Genomic DNA, 13,638 nt, shown 5'->3' on the forward strand with positions numbered 1-13,638 from the left:
TCTTCATTTGCCTGCAGTCATTGAACAGAGGCAGACCGCTCTGTATTAGGGACAGGGACAGAGTTAGGGCCACAGAAACGATACTTGGGGACAGAGAAACGATACTTAGGGACAGAGAACTATTACTCAGGGACACAGAATTGTTAATTAGGGCCACAGAATCGTTACTTAGGGACAAAGAAACGCTAGTTAGGGCCACAGAATTCATACTCAGGGACAGACAGAATTGTTACTGAGTGCCAGAGAATTGTTACTTAGGGCCACAGAAACGTTATTAGGGCCACAGAATTGTTACTCAGGGACAGACAGAATTGTTACTGAGTGCCAGAGAATTGTTACTTAGGGCCACAGAAACGTTATTAGGGCCACAGAATTGTTACTCAGGGACAGACAGAATTGTTACTGAGTGCCAGATAATTGTTACTTAGGGCCACAGAAACGTTATTAGGGCCACAGAATTGTTACTCAGGGACAGACAGAATTGTTACTGAGTGCCAGAGAATTGTTACTTAGGGCCACAGAAACTTTAGTTAGGGCCACAGAATTGTTACTCAGGGACAGACACAGAATTGTTACTGAGGGCCACAGAACTGTTACTTAGGGCCACAGAATTGTTACTCGCACAGACACAGAATTGTTACTCGCACAGACACAGAATTGTTACTGAGGGCCACAGAACTGTTACTTAGGGCCACAGAATTGTTACTCGCACAGACACAGAATTGTTACACAGGGACACAGAACTGTTACTGAGGGCCACAGAACCGTTACTTAGGGCCACAGAATTGTTACTCGCACATACACAGAATTGTTACTCGCACAGACACAGAATTGTTACTCGCACAGACACAGAATTGTTACTGAGGGCCACAGAACTGTTAGTTAGGGCCACAGAATTGTTACTCGCACAGACACAGAATTGTTACTCGCACAGACACAGAATTGTTACTGAGGGCCACAGAACTGTTACTTGGGGCCACAGAAACGTTAATCAGGGACACAGAATTGTTACTGAGGGCCACAGAACTGTTACTTAGGGCCACAGAATTGTTACTCGCACAGACACAGAATTGTTACTCGCACAGACACAGAATTGTTACTGAGGGCCACAGAACTGTTACTTAGGGCCACAGAATTGTTACTCGCACAGACACAGAATTGTTACACAGGGACACAGAACTGTTACTGAGGGCCACAGAACCGTTACTTAGGGCCACAGAATTGTTACTCGCACAGACACAGAATTGTTACTCGCACAGACACAGAATTGTTACTCGCACAGACACAGAATTGTTACTCAGGGACACAGAACTGTTACTGAGGGCCACAGAACTGTTACTTAGGGCCACAGAATTGTTGCTCACACAGACACAGAATTCTTACTCGCACAGACACAGAATTGTTACTCAGGGACGCAGAACTGTTACTTAGGGCCACAGAACTGTTAGTTAGGGCCACAGAATTGTTACTCGCACAGACACAGAATTGTTACTCGCACAGACACAGAATTGTTACTGAGGGCCACAGAACTGTTACTTGGGGCCACAGAAACGTTAATCAGGGACACAGAACTGTTACTGAGGGCCACAGAACTGTTACTTAGGGCCACAGAATTGTTACTCGCACAGACACAGAATTGTTACTGAGGGCCACAGAACTGTTACTTGGGGCCACAGAAACGTTAATCAGGGACACAGAATTGTTACTGAGGGCCACAGAACTGTTACTTAGGGCCACAGAATTGTTACTCGCACAGACACAGAATTGTTACTCAGGGACACAGAACTGTTACTGAGGGCCACAGAACTGTTACTTAGGGCCACAGAATTGTTACTCGCACTGACACAGAATTCTTACTTGCACAGACACAGAATTGTTACTGAGGGCCACAGAACTGTTACTTGGGGCCACAGAAACGTTAATCAGGGACACAGAATTGTTACTGAGGGCCACAGAACTGTTACTTAGGGCCACAGAATTGTTACTCGCACAGACACAGAAATGTTACTCGCACAGACACAGAATTGTTACTGAGGGCCACAGAACTGTTACTTGGGGCCACAGAAACGTTAATCAGGGACACAGAATTGTTACTGAGGGCCACAGAACTGTTAGGGCCACAGAATTGTTACTCGCACAGACACAGAATTGTTACTCGCACAGACACAGAATTGTTACTGAGGGCCACAGAACTGTTACTTGGGGCCACAGAAACGTTAATCAGGGACACAGAATTGTTACTGAGGGCCACAGAACTGTTACTTAGGGCCACAGAATTGTTACTCGCACAGACACAGAATTGTTACACAGGGACACAGAACTGTTACTGAGGGCCACAGAACCGTTACTTAGGGCCACAGAATTGTTACTCGCACAGACACAGAATTGTTACTCAGGGACACAGAACTGTTACTGAGGGCCACAGAACTGTTACTTAGGGCCACAGAATTGTTACTCGCACAGACACAGAATTCTTACTCGCACAGACACAGAATTGTTACTCAGGGACACAGAACTGTTACTGAGGGCCACAGAACTGTTACTTAGGGCCACAGAATTGTTACTCGCACAGACACAGAATTGTTACTCGCACAGACACAGAATTGTTACTGAGGGCCACAGAACTGTTACTTGGGGCCACAGAAACGTTAATCAGGGACACAGAATTGTTACTGAGGGCCACAGAACTGTTACTTAGGGCCACAGAATTGTTACTCGCACAGACACAGAATTGTTACTCAGGGACACAGAATTGTTACTCAGGGACACATAATCGTTTAATTAAAGAGTATGTCAGACAACATGCAGAGGAGTGGCAGAGGAGGCAATGTTTTAGGAGCAAGCAGACATGGCAGCAGAGGAAGGGGTCGAGGCAGCACTATTCGCAGCCAGAGGCCAGTGCTCCCGGTGTCATCCAGCGGTCATGTCTCCACCGACAACCCTGCCGTCATCGATTGGTTGGCTCGGTCGTCTTCCTCTTCCCAGGTCACCTCTGACACCTACAGCCAACGGTCGGTGGGTACGTCAGACACAACCGTTAGTTGGCATGGCCCGGGACCAAGCCCACTGAAATCACATGTCCTCTACCTGCCCCTGTCCTTTGGTGTTCCCTCACCAAGCGAAGTATCGCATGCTGTGGGCTCAGCCCCACTGTACAGTGAGGAAGAGCTAACAGAGGGCGGTCAGGAACGGGGGGAGACATCCGCCTTTTCAGCAGCCAGGCGAAGAAGTAGTGGCGAGGAGAGTGGCCCGGTAGCCGGTCTAGAGACAGGTCTGTCTCCTGACCCAGACGCAGCCGAGGGGGCTAGTAGTGAGGCGGAGACCCTACTTGATGATGAGGAGGTTGATCGCACTTGGCAGCCTCGTCGTCATCAGGCAATTTCTTCCGCATCATCAGGAGAAGAGGGTGGCAGCTTGGCAGTGAGCGAAACAGTCGGTGGGTTGCCCAGGAGACAGCAGCAGGGTCGCAGCAGTGTCAGTGGAAGCAGTGTCAGTGGAGCCAAACGGCCACGGAGTAGAGCACCAGCTCCACTGCAGCCTACCACCACGGCCAGTAGTGGTGCCGGTGTGCACGGAGGAAGCAGCAGTCAGCCAGTGAGGAGTATCGGGGGCAAAGTTTCCTACTCGGCGGTGTGGCAATTTTTTTCGTCAAGCCGCCCGAGGAAGTAAACGTAGCCGTATGTCGACTATGTGGCCAGAAAGTCAAGCGTGGCCAGGGGGCCCATGTTGGGACTACAGCGTTGCGGCAGCATATGCAGCGTCGCCATTTGGTGGCCTGGGAAAACCGTGATAAAGATACGGCGGTTCTGCCCGCCCCAGCCCCCGCTCCATCACCCGCTCCGTTACTTGCTCCGTCACCCGACGTCAATCGCCCTCCATCAGCCAGTCAAGGCTCCAACACCTCTGCTGAGGGGAGTTGTCGCTCGTTGGCATCTTCCGCTCGTTCAGATGCTCCTTCTCCTGCTACTCCTCTTCACGGATTCCGTCAGCAGTCTTTCTTGGAATCCGTTTCCAAGAGACAACAGTTTGCGAGCACACACCCGACGGTGCAAAAGCTGAACGTCCTCCTGTCCAAGTTGCTGGTGCTGCAGTCCCTCCCTTTCCAAGTGGTGGACTCAGCACCTTTCAGAGAAATGATGGCTTGTGCCGCGCCGCGGTGGAGAGTGCCAAGCCGTCATTTCTTCGCCAAAAAGGCAGTGCCAGCCCTGCATTCACATGTAGAAGACATGGTGGGCCAGTCTTTGAGCATGTCGGTCTCTGCCAAAGTGCACGGCAGCGCCGACGTGTGGAGCTGTAACTACGGTCAGGGACAGTACATGTCATTTACGGCCCACTGGGTGAACGTGGTGCCGTCACAGCCGCACCAGCAACTTGGACAGGTCACGCCGCTTTTGCCTCCACGTTTGCACGTCCTTGGTCCGGCAAAGATGTCCGCCTCTACCACCTCTTCTTCCGCCGTGTCCTCAGCCGCCACCCCCGTGCCAAGTCCCATTACCCGACCGGCATATCACATGTGCAGGGCGCAACGGTGTCACGCTGTTCTGCACCTGGTATGCCTTGGCGAACGTAGTCACACAGGGGAGGAACTTCTGAGTGTAATGAACAGAGAAATCGACAGATGGCTGTCTCCGCGCAAACTGAAAATCGGAACCATGTTGACCGACAACGGAAAGAACATGGTGTCTGCTCTGCGTCAAGGAAGGTTGTGCCATGCGCCATGCATGGCTCACGTGTTCAATCTGGTTGTCAAGCGGTTCCTAAAATCCACCATCCCACTGCAAGACATCCTTAAAATGTCACGTAAACTTTGCATGCATTTCAGCCATTCCTACACCGCAAAGCACACCCTCCTTGAGCTGCAGCGGCAGAACGGAATTCCACATCATCGCCTGATCTGCGACGTTGCAACAAGGTGGAATTCAACCCTACACATGTTAGACCGCCTTTACGAGCAGCGAAAGGCCATCACTGATTTCCTGATGTTACAAGCGGATAAAGGTACTCCCCTGTGTAACTTCGATGTCAGCCATTGGCAGCTCATGCGTGACACCTGCCGCTTGCTCAGGCCCTTTGAGGAGGCCACGCTATTCGTGAGTCGGCAGGACTATGGGATGAACGACGTCATTCCTCTGTTGCACGTCCTTGAACAAATGCTGTTAACAATGGCTGGTCAGGGTGCGGTAGACGTGGCGCACAGATCTCAACGCCACATGACCCCTGTGGGGGCAGGACAGGAAGAAGAGGAGGAGGTAGAGGAGGACATTTGTGCTCAGGAATTATTGAGTGAAATGGGTGGTTTTTCCACTCAGCGGACAGGAGTGGAGGAGCAGGAGCATCTGGTAGAGGAGGAGGAGGAGGAGACAGAGGACCCAGACGCACCGTGGCAGTATGCTGTGGAGATGGAGGCAGGGAGTCCCTCGCATTCCTTGGCACAAATGGCCCATAGCATGCTCGGTTGCTTGCGTAACGACAGCCGAATAATAACCATCAGACAGAGGGATGACTTTTGGCTGTCTACCTTTTTGGACCCTCGCTACCGTTCAAAAATGGTGGCCTTTTTCACACCTGCTGAGAGGGAGGCCAAAATAACGTACTATAAAAACCACCTATGTAGTCAGTTGGTCTCTGCCTTTGTGCGCCAACGTCCATCCTCAGACACTGTGGGCCCTGTGCGCTCGCGTTCCGCTGCCATGGCAGCAGGGGAGGGGTGGGGTGGTAGGAGCAGTGGCAGCTCCACCAGCAGCGGCTGCCTCAGTCTGCAGTCGATGATGAGTAGCTTTCTTCACCAGAGCAGTGAGGAAACTACTAACCAGCCGCAGCAGCAGCAGCAGCAGCATCAGGTGGACCTGGAGCAGGACCTCAAACAACAGGCTTGGGCCTACTTGGACAGCACCCTGCCAACCGAGGTAGACAATCCCCTTGACTACTGGGCAACGAAACTTGACCTTTGGCCCCAACTAGCTGAATTTGCCCTTGAAAGGCTGTCATGCCCGGCCAGTAGCGTGGCATCGGAGCGCGTGTTTAGTGCGGCAGGAGGTATTGTAACTCCGCGGAGGACACGACTGTCCACCCAAAGTGTGGAGAGACTCACGTTTGTGAAAATGAATCAGGCGTGGATTAGTCTGGATTTCAAACCACCAGTTCCTGACACAACTGACTAAATCCGCCATGAATCATGCCTCAAACATGTGCCACTTTCAGGTCTCCTCACACACTGCTGGTGTGTTCCATTTTTTGTCATAGGGTGCTGGCAGATTACGGGCCTCCCATAGCTGCTGCCAGGCCCCTAATCTGCCATGGGCCCCTATATACCGCCTCCTCATGCTGCTGCCAGGTCCAGAGTCTCTCATGGGTCCCTGTACGGCCTCCCATTGCTGCTGTCTCCATCGCCACACTCTGCCATGTGCCACTTTCAGGTCTCCTCACACACTGCTGGTGTGTAGAATTTTTTGACATAGGGTGCTGGCAGATTACGGGCCTCCCATTGCTGCTGCCAGGCCCCTAATCTGCCATGGGCCCCTATACCGCCTCCTCATGCTGCTGCCAAGTCCAGAGTCTCTCATGGGTCCCTGTACGGCCTCCCATTGCTGCTGTCTCCATCGCCACACTCTGCCATGTGCCACTTTCAGGTCTCCTCACACACTGCTGGTGTGTAGAATTTTTTGACATAGGGTGCTGGCAGATTACGGGCCTCCCATAGCTGCTGCCAGGCCCCTAATCTGCCATAGGCCCCTATATACCGCCTCCTCATGCTGCTGCCAGGTCCAGAGTCTCTCATGGGTCCCTGTACGGCCTCGCATTGCTGCTGTCTCCATCGCCACACTCTGCCATGTGCCACTTTCAGGTCTCCTCACACACTGCTGGTGTGTAGAATTTTTTGACATAGGGTGCTGGCAGATTACGGGCCTCCTATAGCTGCTGCCAGGCCCCTAATCTGCCATAGGCCCCTATATACCGCCTCCTCATGCTGCTGCCAGGTCCAGAGTCTCTCATGGGTCCCTGTACGGCCTCCCATTGCTGCTGTCTCCATCGCCACACTCTGCCATGTGCCACTTTCAGGTCTCCTCACACACTGCTGGTGTGTAGAATTTTTTGACATAGGGTGCTGGCAGATTACGGGCCTCCTATAGCTGCTGCCAGGCCCCTAATCTGCCATAGGCCCCTATATACCGCCTCCTCATGCTGCTGCCAAGTCCAGAGTCTCTCATGGGTCCCTATACGGCCTCCCATTGCTGCTGTCTCCATCGCCACACTCTGCCATGTGCCACTTTCAGGTCTCCTCACACTGCTGGTGTGTAGAATTTTTTGACATAGGGTGCTGGCAGATTACGGGCCTCCCATAGCTGCTGCCAGGCCCCTAATCTGCCATAGGCCCCTATATACCGCCTCCTCATGCTGCTGCCAGGTCCAGAGTCTCTCATGGGTCCCTGTACGGCCTCCCATTGCTGCTGTCTCCATCGCCACACTCTGCCATGTGCCACTTTCAGGTCTCCTCACACACTGCTGGTGTGTAGAATTTTTTGACATAGGGTGCTGGCAGATTACGGGCCTCCCATTGCTGCTGCCAGGCCCCTAATCTGCCATGGGCCCCTATACCGCCTCCTCATGCTGCTGCCAAGTCCAGAGTCTCTCATGGGTCCCTGTACGGCCTCCCATTGCTGCTGTCTCCATCGCCACACTCTGCCATGTGCCACTTTCAGGTCTCCTCACACACTGCTGGTGTGTAGAATTTTTTGACATAGGGTGCTGGCAGATTACGGGCCTCCCATAGCTGCTGCCAGGCCCCTAATCTGCCATAGGCCCCTATATACCGCCTCCTCATGCTGCTGCCAGGTCCAGAGTCTCTCATGGGTCCCTGTACGGCCTCCCATTGCTGCTGTCTCCATCGCCACACTCTGCCATGTGCCACTTTCAGGTCTCCTCACACACTGCTGGTGTGTAGAATTTTTTGACATAGGGTGCTGGCAGATTACGGGCCTCCCATTGCTGCTGCCAGGCCCCTAATCTGCCATGGGCCCCTATACCGCCTCCTCATGCTGCTGCCAAGTCCAGAGTCTCTCATGGGTCCCTGTACGGCCTCCCATTGCTGCTGTCTCCATCGCCACACTCTGCCATGTGCCACTTTCAGGTCTCCTCACACACTGCTGGTGTGTAGAATTTTTTGACATAGGGTGCTGGCAGATTACGGGCCTCCTATAGCTGCTGCCAGGCCCCTAATCTGCCATAGGCCCCTATATACCGCCTCCTCATGCTGCTGCCAGGTCCAGAGTCTCTCATGGGTCCCTGTACGGCCTCCCATTGCTGCTGTCTCCATCGCCACACTCTGCCATGTGCCACTTTCAGGTCTCCTCACACACTGCTGGTGTGTAGAATTTTTTGACATAGGGTGCTGGCAGATTACGGGCCTCCTATAGCTGCTGCCAGGCCCCTAATCTGCCATAGGCCCCTATATACCGCCTCCTCATGCTGCTGCCAGGTCCAGAGTCTCTCATGGGTCCCTGTACGGCCTCCCATTGCTGCTGTCTCCATCGCCACACTCTGCCATGTGCCACTTTCAGGTCTCCTCACACACTGCTGGTGTGTTGAATTTTTTGACATAGGGTGCTGGCAGATTACGGGCCTCCTATAGCTGCTGCCAGGCCCCTAATCTGCCATGGGCCCCTATATACCGCCTCCTCATGCTGCTGCCAAGTCCAGAGTCTCTCATGGGTCCCTATACGGCCTCCCATTGCTGCTGTCTCCATCGCCACACTCTGCCATGTGCCACTTTCAGGTCTCCTCACACACTGCTGGTGTGTTGAATTTTTTGACATAGGGTGCTGGCAGATTACGGGCCTCCTATAGCTGCTGCCAGGCCCCTAATCTGCCATGGGCCCCTATATACCGCCTCCTCATGCTGCTGCCAGGTCCAGAGTCTCTCATGGGTCCCTGTACGGCCTCCCATTGCTGCTGTCTCCATCGCCACACTCTGCCATGTGCCACATTCAGGTCTCTTCACACTGCTTGTGTTTTCAATTTTTTGACATAGGGTGCTGGCAGATTACGGGCCTCCTATAGCTGCTGCCAGGCACCTAATCTGCCATAGGCCCCTATATACCGCCTCCTCATGCTGCTGCCAAGTCCAGAGTCTCTCATGGGTCCCTATACGGCCTCCCATTGCTGCTGTCTCCATCGCCACACTCTGCCATGTGCCACTTTCAGGTCTCCTCACACTGCTGGTGTGTAGAATTTTTTGACATAGGGTGCTGGCAGATTACGGGCCTCCCATAGCTGCTGCCAGGCCCCTAATCTGCCATAGGCCCCTATATACCGCCTCCTCATGCTGCTGCCAGGTCCAGAGTCTCTCATGGGTCCCTGTACGGCCTCCCATTGCTGCTGTCTCCATCGCCACACTCTGCCATGTGCCACTTTCAGGTCTCCTCACACACTGCTGGTGTGTAGAATTTTTTGACATAGGGTGCTGGCAGATTACGGGCCTCCCATTGCTGCTGCCAGGCCCCTAATCTGCCATGGGCCCCTATACCGCCTCCTCATGCTGCTGCCAAGTCCAGAGTCTCTCATGGGTCCCTATACGGCCTCCCATTGCTGCTGTCTCCATCGCCACACTCTGCCATGTGCCACTTTCAGGTCTCCTCACACACTGCTGGTGTGTAGAATTTTTTGACATAGGGTGCTGGCAGATTACGGGCCTCCTATAGCTGCTGCCAGGCCCCTAATCTGCCATAGGCCCCTATATACCGCCTCCTCATGCTGCTGCCAGGTCCAGAGTCTCTCATGGGTCCCTGTACGGCCTCCCATTGCTGCTGTCTCCATCGCCACACTCTGCCATGTGCCACTTTCAGGTCTCCTCACACACTGCTGGTGTGTAGAATTTTTTGACATAGGGTGCTGGCAGATTACGGGCCTCCCATTGCTGCTGCCAGGCCCCTAATCTGCCATGGGCCCCTATACCGCCTCCTCATGCTGCTGCCAAGTCCAGAGTCTCTCATGGGTTCCTGTACGGCCTCCCATTGCTGCTGTCTCCATCGCCACACTCTGCCATGTGCCACTTTCAGGTCTCCTCACACACTGCTGGTGTGTAGAATTTTTTGACATAGGGTGCTGGCAGATTACGGGCCTCCTATAGCTGCTGCCAGGCCCCTAATCTGCCATAGGCCCCTATATACCGCCTCCTCATGCTGCTGCCAGGTCCAGAGTCTCTCATGGGTCCCTGTACGGCCTCCCATTGCTGCTGTCTCCATCGCCACACTCTGCCATGTGCCACTTTCAGGTCTCCTCACACACTGCTGGTGTGTAGAATTTTTTGACATAGGGTGCTGGCAGATTACGGGCCTCCTATAGCTGCTGCCAGGCCCCTAATCTGCCATAGGCCCCTATATACCGCCTCCTCATGCTGCTGCCAGGTCCAGAGTCTCTCATGGGTCCCTGTACGGCCTCCCATTGCTGCTGTCTCCATCGCCACACTCTGCCATGTGCCACTTTCAGGTCTCCTCACACACTGCTGGTGTGTTGAATTTTTTGACATAGGGTGCTGGCAGATTACGGGCCTCCTATAGCTGCTGCCAGGCCCCTAATCTGCCATGGGCCCCTATATACCGCCTCCTCATGCTGCTGCCAAGTCCAGAGTCTCTCATGGGTCCCTATACGGCCTCCCATTGCTGCTGTCTCCATCGCCACACTCTGCCATGTGCCACTTTCAGGTCTCCTCACACACTGCTGGTGTGTTGAATTTTTTGACATAGGGTGCTGGCAGATTACGGGCCTCCTATAGCTGCTGCCAGGCCCCTAATCTGCCATGGGCCCCTATATACCGCCTCCTCATGCTGCTGCCAGGTCCAGAGTCTCTCATGGGTCCCTGTACGGCCTCCCATTGCTGCTGTCTCCATCGCCACACTCTGCCATGTGCCACATTCAGGTCTCTTCACACTGCTTGTGTTTTCAATTTTTTGACATAGGGTGCTGGCAGATTACGGGCCTCCTATAGCTGCTGCCAGGCACCTAATCTGCCATAGGCCCCTATATACCGCCTCCTCATGCTGCTGCCAAGTCCAGAGTCTCTCATGGGTCCCTATACGGCCTCCCATTGCTGCTGTCTCCATCGCCACACTCTGCCATGTGCCACTTTCAGGTCTCCTCACACTGCTGGTGTGTAGAATTTTTTGACATAGGGTGCTGGCAGATTACGGGCCTCCCATAGCTGCTGCCAGGCCCCTAATCTGCCATAGGCCCCTATATACCGCCTCCTCATGCTGCTGCCAGGTCCAGAGTCTCTCATGGGTCCCTGTACGGCCTCCCATTGCTGCTGTCTCCATCGCCACACTCTGCCATGTGCCACTTTCAGGTCTCCTCACACACTGCTGGTGTGTAGAATTTTTTGACATAGGGTGCTGGCAGATTACGGGCCTCCCATTGCTGCTGCCAGGCCCCTAATCTGCCATGGGCCCCTATACCGCCTCCTCATGCTGCTGCCAAGTCCAGAGTCTCTCATGGGTCCCTGTACGGCCTCCCATTGCTGCTGTCTCCATCGCCACACTCTGCCATGTGCCACTTTCAGGTCTCCTCACACACTGCTGGTGTGTAGAATTTTTTGACATAGGGTGCTGGCAGATTACGGGCCTCCCATTGCTGCTGCCAGGCCCCTAATCTGCCATAGGCCCCTATATACCGCCTCCTCATGCTGCTGCCAGGTCCAGAGTCTCTCATGGGTCCCTGTACGGCCTCCCATTGCTGCTGTCTCCATCGCCACACTCTGCCATGTGCCACTTTCAGGTCTCCTCACACACTGCTGGTGTGTAGAATTTTTTGACATAGGGTGCTGGCAGATTACGGGCCTCCCATTGCTGCTGCCAGGCCCCTAATCTGCCATGGGCCCCTATACCGCCTCCTCATGCTGCTGCCAGGTCCAGAGTCTCTCATGGGTTCCTGTACGGCCTCCCATTGCTGCTGTCTCCATCGCCACACTCTGCCATGTGCCACTTTCAGGTCTCCTCACACACTGCTGGTGTGTAGAATTTTTTGACATAGGGTGCTGGCAGATTACGGGCCTCCTATAGCTGCTGCCAGGCCCCTAATCTGCCATAGGCCCCTATATACCGCCTCCTCATGCTGCTGCCAGGTCCAGAGTCTCTCATGGGTCCCTGTACGGCCTCCCATTGCTGCTGTCTCCATCGCCACACTCTGCCATGTGCCACTTTCAGGTCTCCTCACACACTGCTGGTGTGTAGAATTTTTTGACATAGGGTGCTGGCAGATTACGGGCCTCCTATAGCTGCTGCCAGGCCCCTAATCTGCCATAGGCCCCTATATACCGCCTCCTCATGCTGCTGCCAGGTCCAGAGTCTCTCATGGGTCCCTGTACGGCCTCCCATTGCTGCTGTCTCCATCGCCACACTCTGCCATGTGCCACTTTCAGGTCTCCTCACACACTGCTGGTGTGTTGAATTTTTTGACATAGGGTGCTGGCAGATTACGGGCCTCCTATAGCTGCTGCCAGGCCCCTAATCTGCCATGGGCCCCTATATACCGCCTCCTCATGCTGCTGCCAAGTCCAGAGTCTCTCATGGGTCCCTATACGGCCTCCCATTGCTGCTGTCTCCATCGCCACACTCTGCCATGTGCCACTTTCAGGTCTCCTCACACACTGCTGGTGTGTTGAATTTTTTGACATAGGGTGCTGGCAGATTACGGGCCTCCTATAGCTGCTGCCAGGCCCCTAATCTGCCATGGGCCCCTATATACCGCCTCCTCATGCTGCTGCCAGGTCCAGAGTCTCTCATGGGTCCCTGTACGGCCTCCCATTGCTGCTGTCTCCATCGCCACACTCTGCCATGTGCCACATTCAGGTCTCTTCACACTGCTTGTGTTTTCAATTTTTTGACATAGGGTGCTGGCAGATTACGGGCCTCCTATAGCTGCTGCCAGGCACCTAATCTGCCATAGGCCCCTATATACCACCTCCTCATGCTGCTGCCAAGTCCAGAGTCTCTCATGGGTCCCTATACGGCCTCCCATTGCTGCTGTCTCCATCGCCACACTCTGCCATGTGCCACTTTCAGGTCTCCTCACACTGCTGGTGTGTAGAATTTTTTGACATAGGGTGCTGGCAGATTACGGGCCTCCCATAGCTGCTGCCAGGCCCCTAATCTGCCATAGGCCCCTATATACCGCCTCCTCATGCTGCTGCCAGGTCCAGAGTCTCTCATGGGTCCCTGTACGGCCTCCCATTACTGCTGTCTCCATCGCCACACTCTGCCATGTGCCACTTTCAGGTCTCCTCACAAACTGCTGGTGTGTAGAATTTTTTGACATAGGGTGCTGGCAGATTACGGGCCTCCCATTGCTGCTGCCAGGCCCCTAATCTGCCATGGGCCCCTATACCGCCTCCTCATGCTGCTGCCAAGTCCAGAGTCTCTCATGGGTCCCTGTACGGCCTCCCATTGCTGCTGTCTCCATCGCCACACTCTGCCATGTGCCACTTTCAGGTCTCCTCACACACTGCTGGTGTGTAGAATTTTTTGACATAGGGTGCTGGCAGATTACGGGCCTCCCATTGCTGCTGCCAGGCCCCTAATCTGCCATAGGCCCCTATATACCGCCTCCTCATGCTGCTGCCAGGTCCAGAGTCTCTCATGGGTCCCT

Source organism: Staurois parvus, unplaced genomic scaffold (assembly GCF_062004578.1).
Source record: "Staurois parvus isolate SC_StPar_1 unplaced genomic scaffold, SC_StPar_1.0 ptg000470l, whole genome shotgun sequence".
Classification (NCBI taxonomy): domain Eukaryota; kingdom Metazoa; phylum Chordata; class Amphibia; order Anura; family Ranidae; genus Staurois; species Staurois parvus.